The sequence below is a fragment of the Liolophura sinensis genome, chromosome 1 (assembly GCF_032854445.1).
Source record: "Liolophura sinensis isolate JHLJ2023 chromosome 1, CUHK_Ljap_v2, whole genome shotgun sequence".
In the NCBI taxonomy this organism is placed as follows: Eukaryota; Metazoa; Mollusca; class Polyplacophora; order Chitonida; family Chitonidae; genus Liolophura; species Liolophura sinensis.
Window position 1 is genome coordinate 91,569,740 of NC_088295.1, and position 7,851 is coordinate 91,577,590.

Consider the following 7,851-nt stretch of genomic DNA (forward strand, 5'->3'; position numbering starts at 1 on the left):
TGTACAGGTAATGACCAGTACGTGATATAACACATCACAATGACACACTGTACAGGTAATGACCAGTACGTGAAATAACACTTCACGATGACACACTGAACAGGTAATGATGTTACACGGCGCTACTGTTTTCGTCCTCCACTAGATACAGATAAAACCTTAAATTGAACAGTGCGAGATCCGTTTAAAATTAATTACACTCCCTCCCCATCTTATTTTGTTTATAAAAAAATGAAGATTGCGCAGTGGACTTATCAGATCAACCCTTTTAAAGTCTGTGAAACGTAAAAGTAGTATTATCCTTATATTGCCTATTGTTTGTCGGTTTCTGTTTCTTTGCAGTGTCACCAGACTACTATAATGTTCAACAAGATTCCACAGGTAGGTGTTATATGGAGCACACATGTATCGTTCACTTGTTTGAAGTTCCATCGGAACAGTAAAACACGATCCATAGAAACATAACTGGTAGGTGATCTTAGGTCAGTTCACTTGTTTGAAGTTTCATCGGAACACTACCACATGATCCATGGAAACATGGCTGGTATGTGATACCAGGTCAGTTCACTGGTTTGTTGTTTGAGGTTTCATCGGAATAGTACAACACAATCCATAGAAACATAACTGGTAGGTGATCTCCGGTCAGGTCACTTATTTGAGGTTTCATCGGAACAGTACCACATGGTAACATGGCTGGTATGTGATACCAGGTCAGTTCACTTGTTTGAGGTTCCATCGGAACAGTAAAACACGATCCATAAAAACATAACTGGTAGGTGATCTTAGGTCAGTTCACTTGTTTGAAGTTTCATCGGAACACTACCACATGATCCATGGAAACATGGCTGGTATGTGATACCAGGTCAGTTCACTGGTTTGTTGGTTGAGGTTTCATCTGAATAGTACAACACGATCGATGAAAACATGGCTGGTAGATCCCAGGTCAGATGACTGGTTTGATTGTTCGTGTCTCATCAGGATACTGCAACACGAACAAAGGGAATATGGCTGGTGGGTGATCGCAGGTCAGATGACTGGTTTGATTGTTCGTGTCTCATCAGGATACTACAACACGAACCAAGAATATATGGCTGGTAGGTGAGCCCAGGTCAGTTGACTGGTTTGATTGTTCGTGTCTCATCAGGATACGGGAACACGAACAAAGGGAATGTGGCTGGTAGGTGATCCCAGGTCAGATGACTGGTTTGATTGTTCCTGTCTCATCAGGATACTACAACACGAACCAAGGAAACATCCCAGATCACTTCACTGGTTTGATTGTTCGTGTCTCATCAGGGCACTGCAACACGAACCAAGGAAACATGACTGGTGGGTGATCAATGAACTAGACATGTGGGAAGGTCTGCCAGCAACCTGCGGATGGTTGTGGGTTTCCGCCGGGCTCTGCCCGATTTCCTCCCACCATAATACTGGCCGCCGTCGTATTAGTGAAATATTCTTGAGTACGGCGTAAAACGCCAATCAAATAAATAAATGAACTAGACATGTACAATAATGAGTTCGACACCAGTCATGTAGATCAATTCTTTGGTTTGCTGTTTCATGGGACTGTAAGTTCCAGTCTGCCAACTAATCCCGTTTAACTGCAGCTATCACATATTCTCAAGCGATCGGAACACATTTTTCTCTGAGTTCACCGCAGCCGTCCGTCATCATAACACGTGAACTTACAGACTTCGCATTGTCAAGACCGCCACCGTATAAGTGAAATATTGTTGAGTACGGCATAAAACACCATTTAAATGAATAAACATTGTCAAGAGACCTGAATAGATTTGCTCCATACCTTGAAAAGCAGTCTGATTGCATCAGTCTAAAGTCCAACGCTCTCGAGTTCAACTCAGCCGCCAACTATGCCTAATAATTTTTCTCTAAGATCTACTTCTTCCACTACTTGATATTGCCACACTTGGTGGTTAAAGATTTTGCAGTGATAATGCAGATCCCTGGTATATTTATCATTCTTTTCATGTTTTCAGTCAATGCCCCATACCAGATGATAGATCATGCAGCTCAGTCCGGTAGGTGATCGTTATTGTCAGTATTGTATTGTATTGTATTGTATTGTCAGTTGTCAGTATGTATAACATCAAGTTATTTTATGATGGATTCATTACACACAGCTTTAAGGATATGTTAAATGTCTGCAGTGGTAACATCCGATTTAACACGTCACAGTGACACACTGTACATGTAGTGATCAATACCTGATAAAACACGTCACAATGACACACTGTACAGGTAATGATCAGTATCTTAAAAAACACGTCACAATGACACACTGTACAGGTAATGACCAGTATCTGATATGACACATCACAATGACACACTGTATAGGTAATGACCAGTATCTGATATGACACGTCACAATGACACACTGTACAGGTAATTACTAGTATGTTTAAAAACACGTCACAATGACACACTGTACAGGTAATGATCAGTATCTGATATGACACGTCACCATGACACACTATACAGGTAGTGATCAGTATCTGATATAACACGTCACAATGACGCACTGTACAGGTAATAACCAGTATCTGATATAACACGTCACAGGGACATGCACAGGTAATGAAAAGTATCTGATATAACAAGTCACAGTTACAAGCAGTACAGGTAATGACTAGTATCCAATATATCACGTCACAATGACACACTGTACAGATAATAACCAGTATCTGATATAACACGTCACAATGATAGACTGTAGAGGTAATAATCAATATCTCATTAACTCGTCACAGTGTCTTACTGTACAGCTAATGACCAGTATCTGATATGACACGTCACGGTTACATGCAGTACAGGTAATGACTAGCATCTGATATACAGCGTCACAGTGACACACTGTACAGGTATTGATCAGTATCTGATATAACACGTCACAGTGACGCACTGTACAGGTAATAACTAGTATCTGATATAATAGGTCACAGTGACGAACTGAAAAGGTATTGATGAATACCTGATATGGCAAGCCACAATGACACACTGTGCAGGTAATGACCAGTATGTGATATATACGCCACAGTGACGAACTGAAAAGGTAATGATGAACATCTGATATGACACATCACAATAACACACTACACAGGTAATGACCAGTACGTGATATAACACATCACAATGACACACTGTACAGGTAATGACTAGTATCTGATATAACACGTCACAATGACGCACTGTACAGGTAATGACTAGTACCTGATATAATAGGTCACAGTGACGAACTGAAAAGGTATTGATGAATACCTGATATGGCAAGCCACAATGACACACTGTGCAGGTAATGACCAGTATGTGATATATACGCCACAGTGACGAACTGAAAAGGCAATGATGAACATCTGATATGACACATCACAATAACACACTACACAGGTAATGACCAGTACGTGATATAACACATCACAATGGCACACTGTACAGGCAATAACCAGTACGTGATATAACACATCACAATGACACACTGTGCAGGTAATGACCAGTATGTGATATATACGCCACAGTGACGAACTGAAAAGGTAATAATGAACATCTGATATGACACATCACAATAACACACTACACAGGTAATGACCAGTACGTGATATAACACATCACAATGGCACACTGTACAGGTAATAACCAGTACGTGATATGACACATCACAATAACACACTACACAGGTAATGACCAGTACGTGATATAACACTTCACAATGACACACTGAACAGGTAATGATTGTTATGTAATATAATACCGCACAGTGACACAATGTACAGGTAATGACCAGTATCTGATATTACACGACACAGTGACATACCATACAGTTATTGATTGTCACAATGACAAACTGTATTGACAATGTAAAAGGCATTTTCCCCATATCAATCGTCCACTAAGTTGACTATCGCTACCATGTCGACACACACCAGAGACTTTGTTTAAATTCTAGTTACAATCAACTGAGTCTACAATAGCTAAGAAATTCAGTACCTTGTACCGGTTCAACACGTCACTATGACATAATAGGTACTGGACTAAAAAAGGAACCAATAGGCGTAGAAAGCCTTGTAGTCACGTGACCCTTGGACTATAAAACACTAAACTAAAGCTCGTTATATAGTGTCTACGTTGTTCTATGGTCTGTGTACAGACAGTTGTTTGCTGTGTATTGTGTATTGCATTGTCTTTCTGTGTCTTTGCAGCGCCAGCGCTGTATGAAAGGATGAACCCCACAAATAACAATGGTAAAACTAACACTTATTCTTAAAGTACAGTTTGCAGAAGTGAGAAGTATAAAACAAAAAACTCTACTTTTTCCAGTAACCTAAATGCGCGATAAAAATTAATCCGGTGGCCCGTATAGCATGTAAATAGATTAACAGCCAATACTGTATGTAGAAGATTTTTTTCTTCAGCGGATCATGGAGATTTAGAAAAATAAGTTTCACTCCTGAGTTGTTCTTGTCTATCTGCAGATGGTGCCTATGTTCAGCCTCGGATGTGACCAGAGTAGCAACAGACGTCATCTCTATGACGTGTCCAGGATCAACGTCACTGTGGACGCTTTATAGGATATTAACAATATATAAATGTAGATGTAAATAAGATGATATATCCTGCAAAAAATAGTTGCTATATAAAGTGAAGGAATATCTTTTTTGTATTTGCTTTTCCTCTTGTTAATTTTTAATAAATGAGATTAGGTAATAATTTTTCAATCCGTATAACATTTCTTGAGATCTCTGTATAAATATTACTATGTTAATATTGCAGCCGTTAACTTTATTTATCATACTGTAAAACTGTAATTGGCGAACAATAGTGGGATTTTGTGCCCGCAAACTCAAGGCTTTTATGTGAGTTGCCTCTGATTCGTGTGAGATGCCCCTTTCAATATCCCCACGCGCAGGCCCACGTCTGATCCTTGGTTACGTGTCCACATAAACACCATCAAGCGCAAAACCACATCTCATCCCTGATTACATGCCCACATGAATATCACCAAGCGCAAATACACCTCTGATCCCTGGCAGTTGTTCACATAACATCGCTTACACGAAGGGGGGGCTGTATTCAGTGAGAGGGTGAAGCTGTATTCAATGAGATTAAAATCGATTGGTTTACTGATTGTGATTGCTGAGGAAATTGCCATGCTGGAAAATGGGCGCTCCATGTCGTACAGGTTTATGTAAGCCTACTTTGAAATGTTCTTTTTTAACATAATATGGTAGCGTCATTTCTGTGCGGAAGAAATAGATTTTATTCGCGGGATAAAGTGATTTTCTGTTAAGGAATTTTTGTAATTTTTAATTAAATCTGGTACAACGAAGAACCTTGAAAAATACCAAAGAACAATGGAAGTGTATTGAATTCAATGCCATTTAGAACATGGTAATAATTTTCTCCTGTTGTATTCGCTATACAACCGATCAAAACGAATGGTAAATATGCTTTGCCATCCGTTCAAACAAAAGAAAAGTGGTGGAATTGTCAGCTTTGTTTGTTATAAAACTTTTTTATTTTGAACGACAACCTAACTTTCGTAACTTATTACATGTTTATACAACGGTTTGTACGTGTTAACAAGGTCTTCATCTACCGCGAAAAACATCACACGAGAAATGTCGACGCCTTGTTGCCACTCAGACCCCACCAACATGCAGTGAGAACGGCGAAATCTACAATTTCCCTGCCCAAGGTGTTTGCTCTGTGGCCATTCTTTCTAAATCTGGAGTGGTTTTAGTTGAATTGTAGCTCCAAGTTTTCGAAACGTGAACTCCCTGTGAGGATAAAACTGTTTCTGGGCATTACATGTGTTAATACTGTACTAGTGGCTACTGCAGTCAGACTGTGGTCAGGTTTTCATGGAAATCACTAGCGTGTTTCAGACATCTTAGCGGTATCAATAGAGACGGCCAATCTCTGTAAATATTACTGAAACTCCACTGTCAATGTCCTGACGCTTACGATTCTGTTCTCAATAAAATGGTCTCACGTGCATTGTCTTGATCTGTGTAAGTACGTGGATTTGTGTGTTATCCACAGAAGAGTTTATAGTGAAATGCGAGAAGCATCTATTACACAATTTAGCACGTGTTTTGACCTACTTCATATTCAAGAGGGTCTGGAGACCCGTAGCCTGCCACTGGGACGACGCCATCTTGTAACGGTACCTACAGAAGGTCTACGGACAGGATAATAAGATGGAACTGACACTATGTATCGTAAGAGAATCGGGAAGATGTCGACCTTGTATCAATCTGTAGCTTATTTCAAATTTAACTGGTTTAATTTAGGTGAAGACATACTTGTTCATTTCCTGACATATATATACACGCATGAGGATAATGGCTGCGTATGTCCTCAGACATGAAATCGAGGTTTGTCTGTTGGTCAGTCCGGTGCTTCACTACATGACATGTCAGATATAAGCTATAATCCAGGCCACTCCGAGGGTAATACAAGGAAACGCGCATGTTTGTCTACTGAAATGCTAGAAGGGGTATTAGAACGCAGGTTTACTATTACATGTTGGGGTAATCAGGTGACAAAACCACGATGAATGGGCTGGAGATCACTAACAGACGTTCTGGAGTAACATGGCGAAAATAGGGCTGATGTTGAAATAAAGAAATGTTAGACGTGAAAACACGGGAACCTAGTGATCTAAAGCTGGTGCTCTCTTACAATAGATGTCAGAAGTAAACTCTGTGCAACCACGTAGGCAAAACGTCATAAGCGGAACGAGGGTAGCTCTTGCTTTAGAACAGGAAATGTGAGATGTAATCTCAGAGTGACCACACTGCATATCTGTTACAGACAAAATGACAAATGTTTAACCAAGGTAACCAGGGCTTGTGTTCTGTTACAGGAAATATTAAATGTGAACAACAACTAGAGAAGAACAAAGCTACTGCTCTGTTGTAGGAGATATTGAAAGGCTTGTATACACCGCTTACTCTATTTTGCAGAATACCATGTTTGTTTAACATATTTAAATGAACATTATTGTCGAATAGAGATTTTGTCGAAAAAGCCTAAAACCCGTAACCATAATCTATGCAGTCATCAAGAATTAAAACTGTTCATGTAAAACAATTGAAGTTATCGCACCGACACGAAGTTTATTCTTATCTACTAGATATCAGGTAAGGGCATTTGGGTTCCCATGACATCTGCAGAAATGAGCAAAAAAAAATGCAAACTGCACACAGAAACAATTTGAAATATAGCCCGGACAAGGATACGAACGAACGGGCACAGACCGACGGCCACAGACAGGCGGACACAGATAGACCGACATAGGCAGACGGACACAGACACACAAATCTTTCAAAGTTCTGTAAAAGCGTTCGGTTTTCCCGTTAGCCTGAAGCTGGTAAGGAGTTGTCCTTCTATGATCAATACCTACTGATATCAGTCTGGTTTTAAATTCATATGCATTGAATTCCTTATCCAAATCAGTTATTACAAGTTATTACAAACATTACAAGCTGTTTTCGCTCCTATAGGGAAAGCCTCAGCCCAAACCGAACGATGATTCATTATAGTTATTATGTATACGTTCCCTTTGGATGAACGTGGAAGGGGTCCAATTAAGCCCATGATTATAAGTTATCCTCGGTAGTTTGGTACAGGCATTTCATTGTACCTTGATCTCACTTTCACCCTTATGTTAATTTAGGTTGTTGGGCAGTTGTCAGTTATAGACATCGCAGCCTTTCGCATTCCCTTCCAAACAAATGAGTCCCTAACTAAACCTAACGTCTTGTGTAAACGACGATGACCCGCACATTCGAGTGCTTGCTGTACTACCCGTTGCCTGCAGTACTTAGG

At 39.9% G+C, this 7,851-nt stretch overlaps 1 long non-coding RNA gene across 1 annotated transcript; it reads left to right on the plus strand.

The window, feature by feature from the left end:
* The first annotated feature begins 241 nt into the window (after positions 1-241).
* LOC135481517 (uncharacterized) lies at positions 242-5,888 on the plus strand. Its single transcript, XR_010446030.1, has 4 exons — positions 242-381; positions 2,001-2,042; positions 4,218-4,259; positions 4,491-5,888. It is a non-coding gene; the product is annotated as an uncharacterized LOC135481517 (long non-coding RNA).
* The last annotated feature ends 1,963 nt before the right edge of the window (positions 5,889-7,851 follow it).